This window comes from Chrysemys picta, chromosome 5 (assembly GCF_011386835.1).
Source record: "Chrysemys picta bellii isolate R12L10 chromosome 5, ASM1138683v2, whole genome shotgun sequence".
Taxonomy (NCBI): domain Eukaryota; kingdom Metazoa; phylum Chordata; order Testudines; family Emydidae; genus Chrysemys; species Chrysemys picta.
In genome coordinates, this window is record NC_088795.1 from 28636697 (window position 1) to 28661719 (window position 25023).

At 47.0% G+C, this 25023-nt stretch overlaps 2 long non-coding RNA genes across 6 annotated transcripts in view; one reads left to right on the forward strand and one right to left on the reverse strand.

Annotated features, from left to right (window-relative positions):
• The window catches only part of LOC135983892 (uncharacterized), a 63828-nt gene extending 40340 nt beyond the window's left edge, over positions 1-23488 (forward strand). For 3 of the 4 annotated variants that reach the window (XR_010601714.1, XR_010601715.1, XR_010601717.1), the window contains 4 exons: positions 9200-9301; positions 10870-10962; positions 12648-12712; positions 17462-23488. This is a non-coding gene — a long non-coding RNA (uncharacterized LOC135983892). The remainder of the gene's footprint in view (positions 1-9199; positions 9302-10869; positions 10963-12647; positions 12713-17461) is intronic. The other variant, XR_010601716.1, reaches the window with a different exon arrangement.
• Positions 2856-18640, reverse strand: LOC135983893 (uncharacterized). Of its 2 annotated transcripts, none has more exons than XR_010601718.1 (3): positions 18509-18640; positions 7864-8004; positions 2856-6811 (listed from the first exon to the last, which is right to left on the reverse strand). It is a non-coding gene; the product is annotated as an uncharacterized LOC135983893 (long non-coding RNA). The 2 variants fall into 2 exon arrangements; XR_010601719.1 differs by lacking the exon at positions 18509-18640 and adding an exon at positions 10804-11270.
• Positions 23489-25023: the final 1535 nt, after the last annotated feature.

Below are 25023 nucleotides of genomic sequence, written 5' to 3' on the forward strand. Positions count from 1 at the left end.
ACATATATTATATTTAACAATTTCCTCTAGCTGTATATCTAGCTTAAGGAAGCAGATCTCATTGCTTTAAAAAAAAAAAGTGTATTGACATACAGTAATAGAAGGCCATGAGTAAATTCCACAATCCAAGTTAAAGATCCTGTCTTCGGGCCTGATCAGTACAGCACAGAATAGGCTTCAACACTGGGAGTGAGGCAGGGTAAGCACAAGAGAGGCAAATCTTGGCATTAGCGACTGATGGCTGCAGCTTGTCCCTGTGGAATAGTACCAGAGTGAGATGTTTAATAATTAAAGCATGTATGTATTCAAGAGAGAATATGGAGATGAAATGAAATGGAATAGGTACTGAGAGAAAAAAGTGCTTTAATGAAATGCTTTATTATAAACTACTTTATCCAAAGAGATTAGATGGCTCAGAGAATCAGAGAGTCAATACCTCATTTCCACTGATCTGAATCTATCCCAGCGGGGGTGTGAGCAACTTATGTAAATGGACAGCTACTGGTCTATGTGAAATGAGCTGTTGTTCTTAGTGTGAGTCCTGGAGGATTAGTCTCCATGGTACAAAATCCATCACCACAATTGGCTCACCTTAGTCACTTTAGCAGAGAGATTCCAGCCCAGAGAGTGGGTGTATTACCCCTCCACCAACTTTATTCATCATTCCCAAAGTGCAGAGAACTTACACAGATGGCTGCTGAGTATATGCCCCTCAAAACTAAATAACCTGGCCTCGGGATTTGGCCCAATATGCAGAATCTAAAATGTTCAGTTTGTTAATTAAAAACTCTGCCACTTTTATCCTCCATCCTCCTTCCCAAGAACCAAATGTGCAGAAAACAGGGAAAGGAGAACGTGGGGCCAGGCGACATGCAGCGGTAGGGGGGTTGCACTATTCCCCCCACTTTTGTTTTGGAAATTTTCTTCTGTTACTTGTTTGGGGGTGTTGTAATGGCACCTGGCCTGCCTAGCAACGGGTGACTGTTGGATCGTTTTAGCACATTTACAAATAAACCCTTTTATGTCATTAAGAAAGTTTATTGGTATCTCTGCATCACATCATACAATCATGATTTGAGATAAAGCTAAAAACATGATCAGCAGCAATTATACATTACTAAGCAAACACTATTCTTCTGTGCAGTTAGGTACAGTTAATTCAATAACTTCCTTATATGAACCCATACTGTAATTCTCACCACCCAATTCATTGTTCATCCTGTCATTCATAAGTACATTGCATGGCAGTCAAGCCCACACCCCTCCCAAGCACTGACACCTCCCCCCCCCAAATTAGCTCCTTTCCCCCCTACAAGCACATTTTTATAGGTACTATTCCCCCTCTTCCGCTGGGCCATGCAAGTCCATATTGTGATTCTAGCTTGTTCCCTGTGATACTTCCCTGGAGATATTCTGATCAAATAAGGGGATCATAAGTCTCATACCCCACTCCAATCTGGATTGAGGTGGGTGAGTGTGACCTTTGGCCATTTTGGAAAATCCCCTCTCTTACTGATCATTCTGTAATAATATGTCACCAGATCTGCTTTAAAAATACAGAAAACATAGCATTTAACAGATGACTCCACAGATGTCGTTTCAGCCCCACCTCCTTTGGGGTACTGGTTAAAGGGTGCAAATGAGCTAACTTCCTCAAGTCCCCTGTATGTTCTGGATGTGATCAATGACCTAATATGAACTATTGAAATCTTTCTTCTCACATTTTCACTTCTCCATATTTCATTCTCTCAGCATTTCTTAAAATATTCTGGGTTTTTTACTGGCAAAGGATTAGGGCATTAACAATCATTTTACTTTACCTCTGATTATCAAAGCTATCTTACATTCTATTAATATAAACTGTACTTAAGGTAGAGAAACATTAAGAATTTTCAGAGCAGCAACATTGAAGGTTATAGACCAGGCTTCACTCACATAGTCCCATTTCCTTCACACTTTACCCACTCCTCTTTACCATGAATAGTTTTGCAATGGCTACATCTGTGGCAGTAACATTGCATGTTCACTCTTTGGATTTATTTTTGGAAAGTGCTGAAGTGGCGCTGATAGACAGTAACAGATGTCTATTTTGTAAAGATACAGCAATGCTCTGATCAGGGCTCCGTAAATATATTTTCTCATCAAGGTTATGTATATCACACCATTGGGAGGCACCCATGGGCCTTATTCTGGATCCTGTGCTCAGGCTTTTGAACCTCGTGGCACAGAGAACATCCTTACACTGCATCGTCTCAGACCTCACTTGAAGTCAGCTTTACAAATATTCTTGCCCAGCAGGATGATATTCTAATGGATTGCAAATCATCCTTCCATGGAACGTGTACATCCCATTGTTCTCACACTGCAATCTTAATTCTGGTGATTTTTGTAATAGCTGTTTATAGTTCTTGTTTAAAACTTTGTGCAGGAAGCTGTACTCCCATGGATTATGAGCATATCAGCACATCAATACCTTCTGGACAGGAAAACTATCACTTCGGTGCTTTCCCCATCCCTAGGGCTGCTGGGGGCCGATTCAGCTGCTAGCACACCTTCTAGCAGCCTCAGGGCTGCTATAACTTAGCCTGGTTGAGAATGGCCCTCCACTACATCACCCAAAGATTGCAGAGGTGAGAGAGTGTGGTAAACTGATCATGAGCAGGGTTTACGGGGAGTGGCCAAAGTGTGTCTAGGATCACTGGCTGATGCAACAGCCCCCATCCTGAGCATGCTCTAAGTTGGGCTGGGGCTTGACACTGCCCAGGGGAACGAGACAGACAAAGGTGGCATAGCATGCCGTCCTTAACCATGTGCAAGTTGACCAATTCTATGCCACATGCCTAGCGTTCCAATTACAAGTACTTTAGATATTTTATTAGTAGTGCAACATGATAAAAGAGGCTGGGTAATCAAGAGCATATTTATCTCTCTGGTAACCTTTTTCTCCCCTCCCCCCCCCCCCCTTCATTTTACTTGGAGCAAGAAAAACAGTTTCATTGGTTGGGGCTGTAATTATAGTAAACTAATAGCCAGCTAGCTGCTACATTTTCATACTAGGTATTGTGAATGTGTTGTGAGCTGTTCTCTCACCTGAAAATAATTATTTTGTACACAAAGTTTAAGACACATAGGGACTGATTTTACAAACACTACAGTGCATAATGCTTACCACCCTGACTAGTCCCAAGGAGTTTAGGAAGAAGCTTAATATCTGGTAGCAGTTACAAGATAAGCCAATAGATAATGCTGCCTCTGAGATCGTACTCTCTAAAAACTCTTCACATGAACACCCTGTTTGAAACAGGATTTTGCAAAAGTAAAGAACCCAACTCCTCCAAAAGTACCACCCCACACAAAAGCCTCCCATTTCTCCTAATTTCTTACTCATTATTTGGACCCACCTGGCAACTATTTCTCCACCTAAAGAAGGCTTCCACAGAGAGATACGCTATTAGTATTGTTTGTATAACTGTGGTACGTAGGACCCCTCGTCAGGGGCCAGGACCCTATTGTGCTGGGTGCTGTACAAACATAACAAAAACAGTCTCTGTCCCAAAGAGCTCACAGTCTGTGGTGGAGGAAGGGATACAACACACAAGCAGAGTGAACAATGTGATGGTTCCACAATTTTTTGGTGTGTGGGGTGGGTTTAGGCAGTGGGGGAATATGCTACAGTGAAGGGAGAGAGGTAAGAGAAGTGACGCTGAGGTGAACAGCCTCTGAGGGAGATGGAGGAGTGAAGCAAACAGCCACTCAGCACAGGGTATAGAAAGTCCAGTCAAAACTGTAGAAAGGTTTCCAAAGGTCCCTGCTTTAGCTGCTTCTGCTCCCATCTAACAGAGGTTTTTATTAGAAGTTTTCCCCCCTGCAATATTGCTGGCTGTTACAGGCTTGTAGTGATGAGTTTCAGCAATTTAAGTATTGGAAGAGAACGGCCCTTGAACAAAATAAGTGAATAAAAGATTTCCATCACAGAATGCAATGAAGACAAATCAAGGCACCCTCCCCATGACCTTCAGGAGAGAGACTGAAATCTCATCAACATCCAAACTGATTTATTAGGGTCAAGATAGTTAATTTATGACTCATCAGCTGCCCAATATTGCCAACCCCAATCTGCCAAAAATCATGAGACTAAAAATGTGATTGGCTTAAAAATCATGATACCACAGAAATAAATCACACTGTTTCTCACTTGCCTTATGATTTCTGAGACTTCAGAGTAAAGTTATGTGCCCCTCATTTGTAAGTGAACAGTTTGGGATAAAAAAATTCAACCTTAAATAGCTGCTAGGTACACAAAAAGGTGTCGATTATCTATTTCCTAATGCCCAGGAGTTGGAATTCAATCCCTTTCCATTCTCCTCCCCCTTATCAGTATCCTGTCTCCTGCACTACCCCATGTCCCTCCTTGCCCACTCAGGGTGGGATTGAAAAGGGGGATATAGGCACCCAAAGTGGCAGTTAGGTTCCTAAATCCAATATTTAGATGCCACTGGCTTTCACAAAACCCTTGTTCAGCTGCTGTCTAACCTTGTAGGCATTTAAGTTTCCACTGTTAATCTGAGGCACCTAAATTTTGGCAGCTAGGCACACACAGCTGCCTAAATTCTGACATTGCCTGGCAGCTCAGTGCCTCATTAATGCCTAAGCCCTAGTGGGGTTTGCAAACTAGTCATTCCCCTATTTATCTACCTGTTGGGGCCCAATCTGATAGCAATGCTCTGAGCATGCCTGAACTTGGACAACAGTGGTGAGAGAGACAAAGGTGGGTGGGAGAGAGAGAAATATTTTATTGTACCGACTTCTGTTGATGAAAGGGACCCCACCAGTATCACAGGTCCTGGTCTCTGTGACCCCTCTGCCAACAAATTGGTCCTCATTGACCTCTTCATGACCATCTACTGCTAGCGTCCCTGTTCTCTGGGACCACGTGTAACCCCATGACCTCCAAATCTGATCCAGGAATTGCTACTACCTGCAGTCCTGCTTTCTGTGACCTTGTGTGATGCCTCTGCCTCCAAAGTGATCCTAATTCACCTGTGCACATCCCCTCACTACCACCACCCCTTCTCTCTGTGACCCTGTTTCCTGTGCCTCGATATTGATCCTAATTGACCTGTGCATGAACCTTCAGTACCACCAAGGCTAGTCTCTGTGACCCCCCCCAAACCTCCAAACTGATGCTAGTTGACCTGTGCCTGATCAATCAGTACCACCAGTCCTCTGACCTTGTGACCCATCTTCCTCCAAATTGATCCTCATTAACGTCTGCATGACCTCAAGTACAACCATCCCTGTTCTCTGTGACCTTGGGTGACCCCACTGCCTCCAAGTTGATTTTCATTGATCTGTGTATTAGCCCCCCACTACCCAGTCCTCAGCTCTGTGTCTTTGATCCCTGTGGTTCCAAATTGATTCTAATTGACCTCTACATGACCCCCAGTAGGACCAGTGCTGCTCTCTGTGACTCTATTCCCTCTGCTCTGGTCCTCAGGGATCTGTGCATGATCTCCTACTACCATCAGCCCTTTTCTCTGTCAACTTGTGACTTCTCTGCCTCCACACTGTTCCTGTTTGACCTCTGCATGACCACAAGTCCTGCTCTCAGTGACCCTATGTTACCAGACTGCCTCTACATTTATCCTGAGTGACTTCAGACCCCTGACTGGACACTATCCCCACCCCACCCATATCATGAGATTGGCCACAAAGTTCTCTTAGCAGGCTGTTGCTTCTTTCCAAAACATCCAGGGGAAGCATGCTTCCTGTGTGCTGGCTAGAGTTTGGTACCAATAATGCCAATGTTGTAGGTTTGATTCCCCATGGTGGTCACTTGGTGACTGCAGGCCTCAGAAGGGTGGCTTTTTGGTTTTTGCTGACTGCTCTGGGGAGAGGGGGCAAAAAAGAGGGAAGCAAGTAGGCTAGCTGCTTTGCAGGGAGTAGAGGAAGTCCTTATCCCCACCCTGTGGAGAGTACAGGCATCAATCCACCTACTTCTCACATGTAAAGCAAGCTCTTTACTGCCTGAGCTAATTCTCTCCCCCCCACCCTGCTTTTGTGTGACCTGCCCTGTGCCAGGATGGCACAGAGAGGGCTCTGGGGTCTTGAGCAAAGCAGAACAGAGCAACAAAAGAGGGCTGGTTGCCCCTGCTGCTACAGAGCAGGCTGGAGAATGTAGGCCTCGCTCATGCGGCCACTCACATGAAAGCGAGTGCTCAGTCCTGGAGCTAATTCCCCAGGCCCTCAGCCAGCATCCGTGGGCCAGACCTGAGCTGCTTTCAACCCCATGATAGCTCACTTCTTAGGAGGCTGAGTCAGGGAAAGGATCCCTGGAGTTGCTAAGCCTGCTGGCGGACAACACCTTCTAAGCCGAAAGAAGAAAGGAGGTTGACAGGGTAGGTTACAGGCCCTGTCTTGAGGCAGGGGCTAGACTAGATTAGCTGAGAGAGCTAGTGTAATTGATGGGAATGGTTAATTTAGTTTAATTCTGAATAATGTGGAAGCAGACCTCTCTCTAGGATACCTTCCCTCCTACATGCTCTGCTCTCTTTCACACACCTCAAAGCTATGGGCAGAGGTTTGAATTCTTAGTCCGAAACAAAAATGATTCCTAAATCTATTCAGGTATTTCCAGGTTCAGATAGACCCAATTTATACAGCTCTAGAAGCAAAGACTGTAAAACCAACACACTAATAAAAGTTTTGAGTAAGGGGAAGGAGTCAGACAGGTGATTCTGGAGGAGCAGTGCTGTGCTGCTCAGACCCCACTTCTCATCGCTCAGCGGCTTAAAACAGAATGCTGCGAATACTGAAACAAAAACAAAAAAAAGGAAGAATTAACATGTTTGCCAAGCAATGCTCCATGCACATCAAGATGGACTTTGGTACACATAAATAATGCTCTATATCCAGAAAGAACAATGGTCCATATGTAGACATTGGATGTTTATTACAACAAGCCCATTCTCCTTCAATTATTTTCACAATTCCATTCTATTGGCTATGCAACATGTAAACTGACCGCAGAGACAGAAGTAACCCTTGTCCAGAGAATAAGGATAATGTCTCCTAAATCTTTGTGTGTACTTTATTGACAACATTTCAGACTTAAGTGCCTAAAGTTAGGCACCTAAATCAGTGGTTCTCAAACTTTTGTACTGGTGACCCCTTTCACATAGCAAGCCTCGGAGTGTGACCCCCCTTATGAATTAAAAACACTATGTATTTAACATCGCTATAAATGCTTGAGGCAAAAGTGGCGTTTGGAGTGGAAGCTGACAGCTCGTGACCCCCCCACATAACCTCACAACCCCCTGAGGGGTTCTGACCCCCAGTTTGAGAACCTTGACCTAAATTAAGTATTTAGGCTCCTGATTCAGTTTCCAAGCACTCAGAATTCTCAGTGACAGGCCACTGTCTTTCTATTTACACCTTTTATATGACAGATTGAACCTCATGACTGAGGTTCAGATCTTAATCTTGGGTTTCTTCAAGTTTCAGGATTCTTGTTTAAAATCCTTATACAGATAGACAAGCTACAGATACAAACATTTTGAGAAGTTTGTGGGGTAAAAAGGGGTCTGGATCAGTTTCCATTTTGAATCCATCTCTCATCTATGACAGGCCAGAACCTGGGAATGGGATGGATCACTTGATTACCTGTTCTGTTCATTCCCTCTGGGGCACCTGGCAATGGCCACTGTCAGAAGACTGGATACGGGGCTAGATGGACCTTTGGTCTGAGCCAGTATGGCCTTTAATGTTCTACAAAAACTGGTCAAGAAGTGGCACAATCTCTGGAAATTCCTACATCAGACTGACTCAGGAAATGATCATTTAGATGAATAAATAAAATCTCACCTTTTCCCTGTCCACAGCAGTTCGAACCCTTCATTGATTTTATCAAAAGGCAAAGTGTGGGTTATTAATGCATCTGGGTTACACTTCTTGTTCATGTAATCAGACACCAGTTTAGGGAGAGAGAGTCCTTCAACTTCCACCCTTTAAAAAGAAAGAAAATAAAAATAAAAACCAAAAACAAACCACCCAGTAGCTTATCAGTAGAATATGACATGCATGATCTACCTTCTCAGAAAGATCATGTAAGAAAAATCATGTTCATGTTAAGTCATTCACCATCCTATCCTCAGTTTCCCTATCTGTAAAATAAGGATAGGGATGTGTGTGTTTTGGTAAAGTTCCTAGAGAGTGCATAAACAAAGCATCCAGCAACTGCTCAAATATCCATCAGTGATAGCCTCTGACCAGAGGCTGGTGAAGAGATAGGGATTTTTTAAACATTTAGGCAACCAGGAATCTTAAAAAAAAAAAAAAAAAGACACTGGGGGGGGGGGGGGGGGAGGAGCCCTGCTCTAGCCCCACCCCTGCCCTGCCCCATTCCCATCCACTCCCTCCCACTTCCCACCCCCTGACTGCCCCCTTAGAACCTCCACCCGCCCCCACACCCTCATCCCCTGACTAGGGCTGGCTTTAAAGAGCCCAGGAATCGGGCTGCGCTCTGGCCGGGGTCGTGGGGCTTGGGGCCGGGCTGGAGGTGCTCGGCCGGGGTTGGGCCAACGCACTCGGTCGGAATCGGGGCTGCTGCCCTGGGGCCCAAGCCGGAGCAGCTAGGGCTGGGGGTGCTCGGCCGGTGCCACTTGGCCGGAACTGGGGCCAGCGCCGTGGGGCCCAAGCCGGGCCGGGCTGGAGCGACTGGGGCTGGAGGTGCTTGGCTGGAACCGGGGCAGGTGCTGCCCGGCCAGAAGCCGCCCGGGCCGAGCCACACCTCCCCGGAGCTCTCCTCCCCCACCCCCCCAGCTTACCTGCTGCTGCCCACCTGCCCCTGCTTCTTTTCAGACTTCCTGCGAAGATCTGATTCACGGAAAGCAGGGGAGGGGGAGGAGCAGGGGGGCAGAGAGTTTAGGGGAGGGAAGGAGGAGGAAGACAACTGCGGGGCCGGACGGCATGGTAAGGCTGCAGGGGCTAGGGGAGAGCAGGGAAGGGGTTTTGTATGCTGAGTGGCGCTTGGCCGCTGCTTTTCTGTCTATAAATAGCCGACCGGGGGGAAATCCCGGACATTTTTAGAAATCCCCCCCCGGTTGGCTATTCATAGACCGAAAAGCCGGACATGTACGGGGAAATCCAGACATATGGTAGCCCCATGTATTATGCTACTTCCACTCATTTTGCTTCACAGGGCATTGCCATGGAAGACATGGTCATCTTCCTGCCTAGTATGAAGATTCAAAGATACCAGCTACAGTGGTAGCAGAGCAGACTGCCTGCCTTCTGGAGACTGGTGAGAAATAAGCGATAAAACTGAAAAATACTGATAGAGTTTTAAACCCATGCCCTCAAGAGTCAACATTACAGCTAATAGTCCTCCAAGCCAAACCACAGAATGCTTCTGAGAATTGGTCAGTTTTAATGTTTGTATTCCTGGAAATGGGTTTTGAATGATTCCATTTGCACTGAAAGTGAGAGGAGGCTTGGAATCTACTTGCTTCAAGGATTTAAAAAGAAATTGTAGCTACTGCTTCAAACCCATATTTGAAGACCAAAGTCTAGCTTCTGTTACTGCAGCTAAAAAAAAAAAAAAAATCTACACAGACAGAAATAGGGTCTGGGCAAGAATGGTTGGTCTGATCGAGAACACCCTCAGAAATTTAGTGCAAATTTTCAACTTGAACCTTATTGCATTGCTAGAGACTAGAAATAAAAAGGGATTAAGAGATAAAGCATCCAAGGGGCAAACGGTAAAAGTAGAGCAGGTAGAGTAAGAGATCAATTGAGAGAAATGGTGAAGAAAACTGCTACCAAAGCCGTTCTAGTTTTTAAAAGTGAATCAATTTTGGCATTGGGCATGGAAGAGATATGGAAAATTGTATTGAACTTTTCAGTCCTATATGGGCAAAAGACTCATGGATTTGAAATAGTTTTGCAATGCTAAAAACAGCTGGCCCAGGATCACAAGACATCCAGCTCAATGAGATTTGTACTATTTACAAAGAAGTGATTGACAAGAACACTGCATTTTATCTGCTCTCAGTTGTATGATACATCACTGTCTTTTGCTCCAGGTTGCAGATTACGTGAAAGCTATTATACAGTAGCCACAGCTTTCAAATAATTTATTTCAGGTATGCAGTCAAGTGTAATTGCACTGGATAAAAGAAATATTTTCAAAAACAATATAAGGGCTCTGTTCAACTGGAACTAGAAAGCTTTTGTTCATGCTATAGCATTGACCCAGGGACCTGCCCCCCATTTTCCTCTCCACAAGTAAGCCCGAGAGCTCTTTCCTCACCCACCTATGAGTTTCTCTCCCTACAACCAGTTTCAAAACCCCAGAACCTCCCCACTGTTCAGCTCCCACCCACTAACTTGTCCCAGACTCCAATGGCAGCCACCCAGTGCTATAGCCCACTCCTCCCTACTACCCCTCTGGATATCCAGAATTCATGTACTCTTGGCTACAGATACCTATTTATTGTAATTTAAAATATTATACAAGACCCTAGAAATCCCAAATAAGTTCACACTCCTAACTGAACTGAGCCCTTTATGCCTCAGTCAGCCCCACTCTAGGCTGAGGAAGAGATGGGGGGAAAAAAAAGCAATGCAATAGCTAGGCCTCCTATTTACCTATAGCCATGTGCAGGTTAAAAATATTTGAAGAATGGGATTTTTCTAGCTAGGGGTGTACCTTATGAGTAAAGGACAGAGACAACCTGCCTAGAAAATGGAACATTATAACAAAAAGCCAGCTCTTTGATCTTTGAGCAAAGAGAGAATACTTACTATTTTTTAGAAATTTGATTGAAACTCTATACAGTATTTATAAGTGTGCCCTGCTTGCTTTTCCAGAAGTTTCCATGACTCAGCCTCTGTTGGAAAGCGGTCCCAGCGGTGCAGAGAATGCTTCTTTCCACTGAAGAGTGACTTTGGCAAGAAACACAGGTACTGATACAAACGAGATATTCCCTGGATGTGCTCAGCACATATCAGATGATAGGCCAGCCATAGATGGGGTCATTCAAACATTGTTCAATGAAATTTTGAGTGAGGAAGGACACCCTCTGGGCATTTAGGTGGAGCAAAAACCTCCTTATGCAGAGAAGTTCCACAGAACTTACATAATTGCTATCAAGTTGAGTGGTAGCACATTTTAACCTGGTTCAACAACTGTATTTTATTTAAGACCTTCTGTACATTCGAGATATTTACCATGCTAAGTGTGGTTTATTCTCCCTCCACTATAGCACACCTCAGGTCCTCAAAACAAAAGGTCTCATTGGCTTAAAGTATTATTTGAAATAGCCTATGCTTGTGTCAGTTTCATAAACCAGGGCTGGGGGAAACATACAGCCTGTGGGCCAGATCTGGCCTGCTGCTTCATTTCATCCAGCCCAAGGCAAGCTCCTGCACTGCAGGCTAGCAGCCTCTATCGCCCCCCCCCCCCCCATGGCTGGAGCCATGAGCACCAACTTGCCCTGCTGTGGGGGCAGTGTGAGAGAAAATAGGGTTGCCAGGCCATTAAAAGTCTAGTCAGCTCCATGCAGCTACCAGATGTCCCTGCAGCCTGAAGGAGCAGGGGCAATCAGGGAAGCTCTGCATGCTGCCCCCACCCCCAGCACTGGCTCTGCAGCTCCCATTGGCCAGAAACCATGGCCAATGGGAGCTGTGGGGCAGTGCCTGCAGGCACAGGCAGCGTGCACCATGCAGAGCCACCTGGTGCCTCTGCCTAGGAGAGGGACATGCCAGGTGCTTCTGGGAGCCGTGCACAGCCCGGGAGCCTGCCTGCCTCAGCCCTGCCAACCAGGAGCTGCCTGAGGTAAGTACTGTGTGGCCAGAGACTGCACCCTGAATTCTGCCCCAGGTCAGAACTCCCTCCTATACCCTCTTCACCCCAACTTCCTACTGTACCTCAGACCCCTCATCCCCATCCCAGAGCCTGCACCCCCAGCCAGATCCTCACTTCATTCTACACCCCTGCGATAGGATCCCCAGGGTGCAGCCTAGGACTGCTGTGCCTGGGCCTTCTCAGTGCTTTGCGAATGTCAAGAAGCAAACCCCTGCAGGTGCGGTTGTTATCACTCAGCACAACTGTACATGGAGCCCCATACCCAGCTGAGTTGTAGGAATGCTCCTAAAGCCCCTCATGAATCAGAGTGAAGCACTAGCCAAATCCCCCAGATCCCAGCCTTGAACCCCAGGACTACACACTTTGGCACTACTGAAGATGAACAGTGCAAATTAATTGGTTCACCACACCAATGGAAAGTGGTGACACACCAGCCTTTGCAAGCCTGAGCAGATTTACTGTACACTTCAGGCAAAGATATACAGAAGTTTGACTATTAAAATTTTTTTTTTAGAAAGGCAAAAAGTCAATTTATTTTGGCAACCGTTCTAAGCATGCAGTCCAAACTCAACCCTATTAGGCTGGGCAACATCTAGATTAAGCAGTTTCTCACTCCGCTGGATATCACAATCCTGAATACACAGGTTTGTCCCTTAAACCTGGGCTAGTCTTCTCTGTTGGAGTCTTCTGGGTGTCTTTGTTGCTTGCAGCATAGGTGGGGGCAGGAAAAAGGTCAAGCATGCCCCCCCTCCTCCTCCCATGTTCTGTTTTATACCCTTAGGTCATGTGCTTGGAGAACACAAGTCCAGGCATGTCTGGTGGGCATTGCTGAGTCCCCAGGCAAAGGTGAGCAATTCCCCTCGTGTGGCCTTATTCAGGCGAGTCATTGAATTGTAGTTTCCTTGCTGGACAATGGCTGCTGATTCTGTTCAGCAGCCACCCAGATGCTGGTTACCTTCATTGTCCCTGGGGAGCTAGCATCTGTGCTTCCCAAACCCACGGCATATTTTAGTGACAACCATACAACACATTCTCAACTACATATGCATTAATGATATACACATTTAGATAGAAAAGTGTACTTTCAGCAGATCATAACCTTCCCCTGATACCTCACATGGCCTGCATTATATGCAATATCACGATTGCAAGACAAATATGGGGGTTACAGAGTACTCCAAGGTATAGAATGTCACAGCCCTCTCCACCCCTCATTTCTGGCCCCACCCCAGAGCCTAGGGGAAGCCCTTGAGCCTCTGCCCACCTGCTCCCCCAGTTATGTGCAGCCCATGACTGATTTTTAAATGTGGGTCAATGGCCCCCTGATAGAAAAAGATTCCCCACCCATCATAAGCCACAAGAAAAGTGATTATGCAGGGTCTGTTAATGTTAGAAGCAACTAGAATCCCACTTTGCCCATTTTAAAGTCATGCATCATGTATTTTTTCCAGGCACTAAAACCTTTATCTGCATGGTTTGTTGTGGAGTTTAGGCCACAAGACAGGCACAAGAGTTCCATTAATGTTTCTGGCACAGCTCAAGAACCCCAGCTGGTTAAATCCCTTAATGATTTGTAACACATGGCTGTTGAGGTGAACAGCTACCACGGATGGTGATGAGTGAACTATAAATACCTAAAGAGACCATTCAAACAAAAAACCCTATTGGCACTATTGTTGGGGTACCATTAAAAGCAACTCAGTATCAAGGCCCTAAAATTGACACCCCACAAAAATGTATCCACAGGAAAATTTATAATGAAGTTTCTTGGTAATGATTCACAAAGAAACTGGACTTTGAATGAAAGACCCCATGTTTAAAGATAAATGTTGACATTAAAGAAAGCTAGTGTGATCGCCAAACTCTTCTGCCCAAGTAGATAAAGGATAACATGTACTTAGCTAAAAATGAAGGATTGCTAAATAGTAAAATTAAAAAGCATTGTCAGCTATATTTTAAAGATTTGTAATTAGACAGTGAATCAGTATAGAAGAAACACATGAGCCAATGCCTTGCTTGTGTAAGTGTAGTTTTACCAGTTTTTTTTTTTAAAAAACAAAGTAGCTGATGGCTCAGATTTGTGTTATTGTGTTACTGTTGGTCTGTCAATGTGCTGTAAGTTCTGAGGTAAAGAACAAACACCAAAAAGTCCTTTTTCCTGGGAAGATTGAGGGCAAGGAGGCATAAAATTACATGACAAACTGAAAAACCCAGCAGGGGAAGAAAAAAAAAGTGCACAATTTGGGTAATTGAAGCATGCACATGCATAATCATAGAATCAGAACTGGAAAAGACCTTGAGAGGTCATCTAGACCAGTCCCCTGCATGCAAGGCAGGACTAAGTATTATCTAGACCATCCCTGACAGGTGTTTGTCCAACCTGTTCTTAAAACTCCCCAATGATGGAGATTCCACAACCTCCCTAGATTATTTATTCCAGTGCTTAACCACCCTGACAGTTAGGAAGTTTTTCCTTATGTATAACCTAAGCCACCCTTGCTGCAATTTAAGCCCATTGCTTCTTGTCCTATCAGAGTGGATTTGATTTAAATCACAAGTCAGGAAGACTTGATTTAATCATGGTTTTCTACATAGAAGTGCATTCTTGCTGGTTATAACCTTAATACATATTCTTCACAACTCAGCTAGATGTAGATTTCATTTTTAGAAGATGAACACTATACTTTTTTAAAGAGTGATTTTGAAAACTTTTCAGATTAGTTTTACAGCTATATCAGAAAGTGAGTGATTGGTTAAATGAAATAACCAACCAAAGGAAATTGAAGTCATTGGGAGATGAACTATCAATATTTGGATGATTTTCTTGCCATGCTGTATTAGGAGACCACCACCAGACATTTACATTGTTTTAGTTAACTAAAAATTTTTTTAAACAAAATAAAAAAAATCATGTCCCTTGCTTCTCATTTATCTCCAGACTTCTTCTCCTTGTCCAGATCTATTCTGCCCCCAACAATCTTCTATTCGTTGAACTTTTTGAAACTTTGCACTTTTAGAGAGGTAAGGGATTGACTCAGTGTACACAAATTTGCAGAGGGACAATAGAGTTGAGGTCTGTTATTTCTCACCTCTATTTTTTATTTAAAAAGATTTTTGCTGTTAAGCATGTTACCTCTGGAGACAAATCCAGTTTGAGAACTGCAAAACTAAAGCATCTCTGATGGCATCTTCTAGACTGAGCCCCATTGGGTAGATAGAAAAATTAACCTAAATAGTCTATACAGAAGACTGTGGAACCCCATAAGGTTGGGTCCCTAATCCATGAACTATTGGAACTCATTTACAAAATGTTTCTTAAATGTTACATGAATATATAAATTCTATAGTACGAGACTAATCTCTATTCCATGAGGAGATCTTTGAGCTATAATGTATTTTTAGATAGCATTTTAGAAAAAAAAATGCTCTGAGGAAAAACCTATTTCATTTTAATGAAATTAAAATTCTTATCTGCCATGTCTATAGAATCATAGATTCTATGATTATGCATGTGCATGCTTCAATTATCCAAATTGTGCGCTTTCCCCCCTTCCCCTGCTGGGTTTTCAGTTTGTCATGTCATTTTATGCCTCCTTGCCCTCAATCTTCCCAGGAAAAAGGACTTTTTGGTGTTTGTGTTCTTTACCTCAGAACTTACAGCACATTGACAGACCAACACAATAACACAAATCTGAGCCATCAGCTACTTTGTTTAAGAAAAAAGGGACCTCAGGAGGTCATCTAGTCCAACCCCCTGTTCAAAGCAGGGCCAAGCCCCAAGCAGATTTTTGCCCTGATCCCTAAATGGCCCCCTCAAGGATTGAACTCACAAGCCTGGGTTTAGCAGGCCAATGCTCAAACCACTGAGCTATCCCTCCCCCCCCCAGCTGCAGAGGTAAACACAATTTTTCCCTCTCTCCTCATAGCAACCTTTTACGTACTTGAAAAGTTATGTATCAGAGGGGTAGCCATGTTAGTCTAGATCTGTAAAAAGCAACAAAGAGTCGTGTGGCACCTTTAAGACTAACAGATGTATTGGAGCATAAGCTTTCGTGGGTGAATGCCCACTTCATTGGATGCATAGCTTTTGAAAAGTTATGTCCCCTCTTAGTAGTTTCTTTTCCAGACTAAAGAAACCCATTTTTTCCTAGTCTTCCCTCATAGGTCATGTTTTCTAGACCTTTAATCATTGGTTTCTCTTTTCTGGACTTCCTCCAATTTGTCCACATTGTTCCTGAAATGTGGAATCCAGAACAGGACATAATACTCCAGCTGAGGCCTAATCAGTGCAGAGTAGAGTGGAAGACTTAAGTCTTATGTCTTGCTTGCACTCCTGCTAATACATCCCAGAATGATGTTCGCTTTTTTGCAACAGAGTTACACTGTTGACTCATTTAGCTTGTGAGCCTCTGTGACCCCCAGCTCCCTTTCCGCAGTACTCCTTCCTAGGCAGTCATTTCCCATTTTGAATGTGTGCAACTGATTGTTCCTTCCTAAGTGGAGTACTTTGGATTTGTCCTTATTGAATCTCATCCCATTTCTCCAGTTTGTTCACATTTTGAATTTTAATCCTATCCTCCAAAGCACTTGCAACCCCTCCCAGCTTGGTATCATCTAGGAACTTTATCTAAATCATTGATGAAGATATTGAACAGAACCGATCCCTGCAGGGCCCCACTTGTTATGTCCTTCCAGCCTGACTGAACCACTGTTTCTAGAGAGTAGGTATCAATTTTCCAACCTGTTATGCACCCATCTTATGGTAGCTCCATCTAGGTTCCATTTCCTTAGTTTATGAGAAATAGTGTTTATAATGTACAAGTTACCTAAAACCCAAAGGGTTGATATATTAAAAAGACAATTGGATAAAGATTACCTTTGTGCATTAAATTATACAAGACCTAAGTGAACATGGACCCAAACTGGAGAAGACACTGGACCTGAAACTAAAGGACAGGACTAGAGCACCAGATTAAGGGATCAGAGGAGGTCACGACTAACATGGTAACTTGGGTCCATTTACCAGTTCCATCTTGTCTGTTAATGGCTGGAAGAAATTTGTGTCCAGATGCTATCAGTGACACTAGTTCTGTCTGAAATTCTATAAAATAAGGTGAAAATTGATTCACCCAAAGTTGAGTTCCCAGCTTTTACAGCCAACAGCATTGAGCCACACCACTCATGAAAATGGCTTTTACAAATAAAGTTACTCAGTAAAAATCGTACCTAGTTACATCAAAAGGCAAAGTGCCAGATCCTCAGCGGAGACAGGTTTATGCTTGTTGCATCCGAGAAGAGCAGGGGTAGGAGCAGAAAAGTGGAGTGTAGGCCACCTGTTTCGTCTTACTCTATAGAATAGCATTTGAGTTTTTAGCTCCTTCTTCCATACCTGTGTCAATTGGCAGGATGAATGGGTGTAAGGGACAAACATGAGATCTGGTACTAGTAGTCTTCCACCCCCATTCCCACTACATACTGAACCCCTTTCTGCCTGACCCTTACCCAATCTGTAAAGCTCCCTATGCCCCCATTTTCACCAGTAGTAGGGTGTTGCACTGACCATATTAGAATGGCTTTCTGCCCTTCTCTTCACAGGTGACAATGGATCCTGCTCCGAGAGCAGTCACCTGACCCACTGATCACAGCCAGGTGCCAGTCAATGTGTGGTTGGAGTAACTGTCCTCTCCAGCTTCTCCTGGAAGGACAGGAACGGTCACTTGTCCCAAAACATTTCACTGAACTGGAGGAGCAGATTCCAGCCAAGGACCAGAATGAATCAAGCACTGATTTTGTAAGCAAGTGAGGTGAAACTTGGGGGTATGCAAGACAAGTCAGACTCCTGAAAGGGGTACAGTAGTCTAGAAAGGTTGAGAGCCACTGACCTGGAGAGTGGGGAGAAGACAGTATTACTATACTATTAAGACCTTAACGTGCCTCACATTGTTGAATCCACAATATTGCATCCAGCACAATTTTGAGTGGGAGCCCTGGGTGGCCACTCAATTGTGGCAAAGCAATTTTGTTACCACAGACATGGTGCAATATTACTTTTCCATAATTTCTCGTGACTTCTCTACAATTCAGAGAATTTTTTGACAGTTAGCCTGCAATTCAAGTACAGCCTTATGTACTACAAAAGTGCATCGAGTGAGGTCCTGTATGAAAGCCTGAGATAGACATTTCTAAATATTAATCACCAGTAGGGTGACCAGATGTCCCTATTTTAGAGAGAGACAGGAGCCTATGTAAGCAAGAGACCCCAAAATCAGGACTATTACCCCTCACCCCATCCTGATTTTTCACACTTGCTGTCTGGTCACCCAACAGTCTCAAGGAGCCCAGGCCCTTAAGCAGGGTAGAGCAAACAAACAAGCAGATTTACCACACTGACTCCAGCAGACAGACTCAGGCTTCTGAGCTTAAGGGCTGCCACCCCAAGGTGGGGTTAGCAGCAGGGCATAGGGGGACCCAGGCCCACCCTACTCCACCAGGTCCCAGCCCAGGACCCCAACCATGCCAGTGTTCCACCACTGGCTCAGCAGGGAGCCAACCAAATCACACTGACCAGTACTCAGGTAGTCACAGAACTGAACTATAGTCAGCTGTCCCTGGACTACTTCCTACTCTCCTACTATAAGGTACCTGCAGTTCAGGATCAGCCTCTAGCTTCTCAAGATATACAGCAAGCAGCAATCCCAGCAACTCTTCTCCTGGGTCAGTCTCATCCTCAGACAGGGGACAGTGCAGCTTCAGGCTCAAGAGCACTCTGAAGACATCTATTACCTTCCCTGGCTCCGCCTTTTATACTTCCTGTCCCGTGCCTTAGCTTCCTGCAGGAGGGGTGAGCCAGCCTGGCTCCGCCCACCAGGGATCAGAGAGTGGTCCCTCCCTCTCCAGCTCAGTGGGATGCTACTCCATCTCAGTAGGGGGGCCGGGGGGAACTGAACCCTTGTTGCATGGAGAGGTCAATCACACAGGGCATTTAAAAGACTAGGTCCCAAAGGTGTGAAACAGACAGAGACCTGAGCCCCTATTTAAGCGTGGCCCTTGAGCTACAGATATGTAATGGATACCCAAATCATTTGTTTGGAGGCGAAGGACCTTGATCACTATTTACAGGGAGGTCCTTCTACATGGCACTTCTAGGGAGCTTAAACCCACTGAAACAAGTGTTTAAGACCCGAGCCCTCATTACAGGGGAGCAGGGGCATGCACACAGTGTGTCTCCATCCTTTCTCCGGGGCTTTTTCTTCCCTTCTCTTTTCCTGCCATTTCTTTGGTGCTTCTGTGGTCTTGTCCATTTTGTCTTTAGAGTTGCTAGAAAGAGCGCAAGAGAGAAAGACAGAAGATTAGGTGTGGACTGAGTGGATATCATGATTAGAGAGTCAATTTAGATTAATCTGACAAGCCTCTCCTGCCTCCTTGAACCCAAACTCCTAGTCTTCCGTACCTGTCTGTGTACCCTAGGGGAGCAGACTGGCTGGGGGGGGGAGATCTGCTGGGCTGGAGATCTGCTCCTGAAATCTGCTTTGGGGGTAGAGACCCCCCAACTCCCTGCAATACCTGCCCAGATGGATTAACCTATAAACTGCGGGGGCCTGAGACCACTGCACTCCTCTGTTGTTCCCCACCCACTCCTCTCTGCCAAGGGCTCTCTGTGCCCCACTTCTTCCACCCTTCATGCTGGGACCCCCACCCACCCTGGGGAGCCCCTCCTCCAGCTTGGAGTCAGTTCTCCCCACATTGGTGTGCTCTGATCCAGTTCTCTGCCCTCCCAGGGCTGGGAACCAGCTCTCTCCACCTCCCAGGCTGAGACCCCCACTCCTCCCCGCCCTGTGCTCACTCCTCCAGTCCTCCCCTGGGACTGCGCCCCGTCCCCGTGCTGGGCCCCAGCTACCTGTTATAGCTGCAGTGGGTCAGGACTCTTATCATGGTGTCAGCACCATCACTGATCAGCCAGGGGAAACCAGGATCTCTGCACATCCGTTGGGATGCAGGCCCCACCCCATTCGAGTCCCTCAGCACCATCATGTTCGGGGGGGACACAGAGAGAGACAGGAGCCTGGACACATGGGTCCCATTCCCTACCACGCCCAGGGGCTGGGAGCTGCAGAGCCCCTAAAGGAGTCATCCCAGATGTCTGGGTCCCATTCCCTCCCCCCTTCCCCAGGAGCTACAGAGCCCCTGTGGAGCTGTCCTGGATGTCTGGGTCACATTCCCTCCCCATCGGGCTGGCAGCACTGTTGTCCCTCTCCCAGGAGAGCTGCCTTGGACAGCTGGGTGGCTGGGTCTGTTTCCCTTGCTGCACCCCCCCACCCCCAAAGAGCCCCTTGGCAAAGTCCCCAGTTTCTCCAGCCTCCTCAGACCCAAACTGGCACCAACTGGTGACTGACATCATGTCTGACCTTCCAGAAGAGCAGGGTCACAGCCAGCCCAGAGCATGGGTTTCCACGGGTGCTAGCTCCGATCCGGCCCCAGGGCAGGGAGGCAGACTGGTTGGCTCGGGAGTGTGTGTGTGGGGGGGGAAATAGGACACAGGGCCTTTCCTTTGTAGGGGGATGCCAGATCCAATCCAGATTCCAAGCAGGGGGACTGGCTGGCTCAAGGGGGTGGGGAAAGGGACATGGGGACCTGACACTGAGGGGTGCTTTGGGGGAAATTTACTGATACACATAGATGACCGGCTCCTTGTAGGTCCCGTGCCCAAGTCTCTGGCTCCCCAACTGGGCGTAGCGATGGCACAGGTTGTACCTGCCCAGGGAAAGAGCAGTGAACATCACCTCATTCACCCCCTGCCTTTCCCCACCTGAGCCAGGGATAGCACCCAGCTCCCCTGCTCTCTAGCCCACTAGACCCATTCCCACTTTGAGAACCAGGGATAGAACCCGGGCATCCTGGCTAGGCCCGGTACCCGGTGAGTTCCTTCGCTAGGGCCAGGACAGCGTTTCCCGTGCTGTCTCAGGCCTGCTGCACCATGGCAATGTCACAGAGCACAAGGATCTGCAGAGATGCACGCTGAGGAGGGGGGGCGTAGGCAGCCAGGCACCGCACTGGCTTTATCAGCGCCTGCTCCCCGGGCAGAGCCCATGACAGACCCACCCCCCATCCCTCCAGAGCCAGGCGGGTTCCTAAAACCCCCTGTGGAGCCAGGTCAGTCTCAGAACCACCCCCCAGCAAGCGCCTCAGTCAGTGCACTTATCACCCGCACATTGGCCACTTGGCCTCTCCAAAGCTGTGCCCATTGAAGGTACAGACTTTGAAGGCGGCCCGGGCAAGGTGCATCCTGAGCAAGAACAGGAGCAAGGTGGGAGAGTGTTATGGGCGGGAGAGCCTCAGGCAAGCGGGAGAGGGCCTTGTGGGTCAGTGCCCAGGCACGGAGGGTACAGGAGAACAGCGATCTGGCTCATTGCTGAGTAGGCAGGTGGGACTTGGGTCCTTTTGACTGGCAGATCCAGGACATTAAGGGGAGAGAAGAGCCTGGGCTGTGCTAAAGCCCCTCTTCCCCCCCATCCACCTCCAGGCCCTGGGAGTCCTGGCTTCTAGCCCCCCGCTAGACCCCAATCCCCTCCCAGTGCTGGGGATAGAACACGGGCATCCTGGTTTACAGCTCCCCCCATGAGCTGCGGTGCATTCTCCAGCTCTGGCCAGGTTTAAATCAAGATGGGATGTTTTCCTAAGAGAGCTGCTCTGGTTCAAGCAGGGATTAATTCAGGGCCTGGGTCAGACGGGAGACAGATTAGATGATCACAGGGATCCCTTCGGGCTTTGGGGTCTATGAGAACCTTGAGCTGTCAGCAGAGACCCAGGGCAGCTCATTGTAAGGGCTGACACCACAGTCATCATCAGCTGTGGATGCCTTGGTAGGAGGAGGAGCCAGGCTGATCTCCAGATGGACAGGGAGTGTCACCACCTGCAGCTGATCAGTGGGTAGTTTATTTAAGGGCTGGATCTAGGCCGGGCTCCCTCCTATGGGAAGGGCTATGACAGAGAATCTTCTTCAGAAACTGCTCCAGCTTGCAGCTAGTTTGGGGTTTTCCAGACCCCCCCCCCCATCTACTGGTGGGTGGGAACAGTCTTCTCATTTCCAGCCTCAGCTGAGCCCTGGTGAGTTTATCCCCGTTGGCTTTTGGGACAACGTTGTCCTTTAGCTTCACTAGCTCCTTCTCTTCCCTGGTGTACTTACAGGGAGCAACCACATCCCTGGTTTTAAGCCAAACAAGCCACACTCTTCCAGTCTCCTCTTGGAAGAGTTGTGGGCTGTTTCCCTGAGCATTGTAGTTGTCCTGCTCTGTCTTAGTTAGGATTCCTATTTGGGGCCACGAATTGGGCCTAGGATTCCAAATGAGGCCTGGTCCACAGCATTGAAATGTCTCAGTAACTCCTGGAAATACATGACTTGGTTCATCAGCTGAGCATCACCTGACAATGCCAGCAGGACTACCATGTGGACTCTCAAGGAGGGGTGAGCAGAGACAGGGAGGGGGTGGGGGAGCCATATGGGCTTTGCTTGTTTTATCTGAATATCTGTGACTCTTGTGTGTGTTGAGGGTAAAAGTTACTGTGGTTAAACTTCTCTTACTTTGCCTGCCATGCAGTCCCCAAAGGGTTAAATTATAAATCAGAGTGCCCATGGGGATCCCTGTATAAACAGCCCCCACACCTCACCCCAGAGGTGGCTGCATCTCAGCACCAGGCAAGGGGAGTCCCTGTCTCAACAGCCCCTGCGCCCTATCCCAGAGGTCTGAGGATTCATACCCATTCCAGAATATGTGGACATTAACTGTTGTTATTCTGAAAGGTGATGATGGCTCTTTGATCTATAGAGAATCACAGACCTGAGTGTGTGAAGAGCTTTTCTTTCCAGCTAAGCAGAAGGAGCAATTAAATGCCCCTTTGTGTAGAGATAGCTGTGAGCAATGGAGAGCTACCACCTGAGACACCGGGCCGCATGGCACAGCCAATCAGAAGCTGAGGGGTGTCTTTGGGACCGGTTGTATACGCAGAGGCTGAGGGATCGGCTGTGTTCTGGGCAGAAAGTTAACAGACAGTAAAGGAAGTTAGGCCCTTGGAAGGAAGCAGAGAAACAGCTCCTTTGGACATGGGGCGGGCTGGAGAAGCAGGCTTGGGTTTCGGAGCAAGAAATGTTGTACAGATACTATGTAAGGAGTTGTGTGTATATATACTGAAAATATGTGTTTAAACTCTGAAAGGGATATGTCTCTGTTTGGATGTGAATGTAGCATTGTAAAAGAGACCGCACGCCTGTTTACATACAAAGTTTATGTAATAAAGAGATGTGAACTCTACAGAAAAGGAGTGTGCAGGCGAAAACAAGCTCCAGGAGATTATCCCCCTCCGAGTAAAGACAGTGAACATCGGGGGTATATATAGAAGGCACAGAAGACACCTCTTCCTCCTGCACCTGGCAAGCGAAGGGACAGCGTGGGTTGCAGGCAGCCTCGGTTGAAAACGCCGCTGCAGACTTTGACTTTGGGTGAGAGAAACGTCTTCAGCCAGGAGGTTAACCTGATAGTTTGTGTCTAAAAAGCGTGCTATGATTTTGGCGGTTTAGGTAATGACTGGTTTCCAACATTCTTATTAAACTCTGTTCTTTGTTGTTAATTTTATTATTTCCTGTAATCTCAGCACCTGTGGTTAAGCCAAGCGCCGGTCCTGGGTTGAATCTTACAAGCCAGTATGTACTATTCATTTGGGAAAGCGTTCAGTGGCTGGGCACCGTAGTGGCTGTGAGCACCTAGCTCTTCCTGTGCAGGGAGCACAATCTGCGTGTAACTAGAGGGTGGGGGGAAAGAGGGGTCGTGGTGGGAGTGAGGAGCCTCCTGACCCAGGGGAATGTCAGTGTGATAAAGCACCCTCTCACTTGTGCAACCTGCACCTGGTGCTGTACACGTCTCCACCTTGTGGTGGTGTCACAGCAAGGAGACGGCCCATGTCTGGGTTCTCCTTTCCACATCGTCTTAGTACAAGTTCAGTGGAGATAAAATCGAAATATGACAGAGGGTTGGTTATTGCTGCCTTAAGCGCTCTGCCCCGTCTGCTGCTGTGCCCATTTCTCTCTCGTGTCACAGTTTGCTTTTGGGGCGGGATATTGTCTTTTTGGTCTGTGTCCCTGCAGTGCTTGGCTCCCGGTTGCTCGTGTAATGCAGCTCAGCGAGGCGGGGACAGCAGCTGGCACAAACCAATGGCCCGGGGGGGTGTGTGCAGAGGCTGTAGCTCATCAGGAGGGTCGCGGAACGTGAGGTCCCAGGCCCCGCACAGCAGCCAGCCTCCGGCGCCACCAGCCGGTCTGACCGGCGCATGCGCATTTGGGAACAGCGTCCCATTGGTCGCCTGCCTACCCAATGGGGAGGCGCGGGCGGGGTACAAAGCCGGAAGTGGCTCCCGCGCGAGAGAGCGGCGGCTGCTCCAGCATCCGGAGCAAGGAAGAAGCTGGAGCGGCGCGTGTCTCGCGGCCGAGGAGAGCTCCCGGACTCCGGCGTTTGCTGCACGTACGTCAGGGAAGGTACCGGGACCGCTCCCCCAACGCGAGCGCGCCGCGATGCCGGGGGCCGGCCTGCAGCTCGCGGGTGGGAGCGTGGGGGGGTGGCAGCGACTTGCCACCGGGACTAGTTACAGAGCCTCAGTTCTGCTGCTTTTTAGGAACCTTCTTAAATGTTTTCCTTTTAAAGAAAAACGTTGTTTGTGGAATAGCTTCACACAACTGAAGGCATTTCATTGTTGTTCAGTGCTTTGCTTTGAGTTACAAAATGACCCATTTTTTTCTTTCTCAGGGTTGGAAGGAGTCCGTCCCCCCTTGTAGTGCTAAAGGTTTCTTGTCCACTGTAACAGAGATTTCCACCCCAGTTACATGCAGTGGTGCCTACTAATTTCAAATTAAGTACTTAGCCTGACCAGGGGAGGAGGCAAGGACACCCATTGAATTCAGTGAGAATTTGAATACTTCTAAAGCATATGCATATTCCAGAACCTCTGCTTAAAAGTGTAGCAACCTCCCTCATAGCTAGTCACTATTGATGGGGACTAATCAGGAAAAAGATGTAGCTGTCCATGATAGCTTATTTGCCCTTAAACACTTGCATGAGGGGGCTGCAATACTGCTGAGTTTTAACACAGAGGCTTTAACTTGAAGTAAGTGC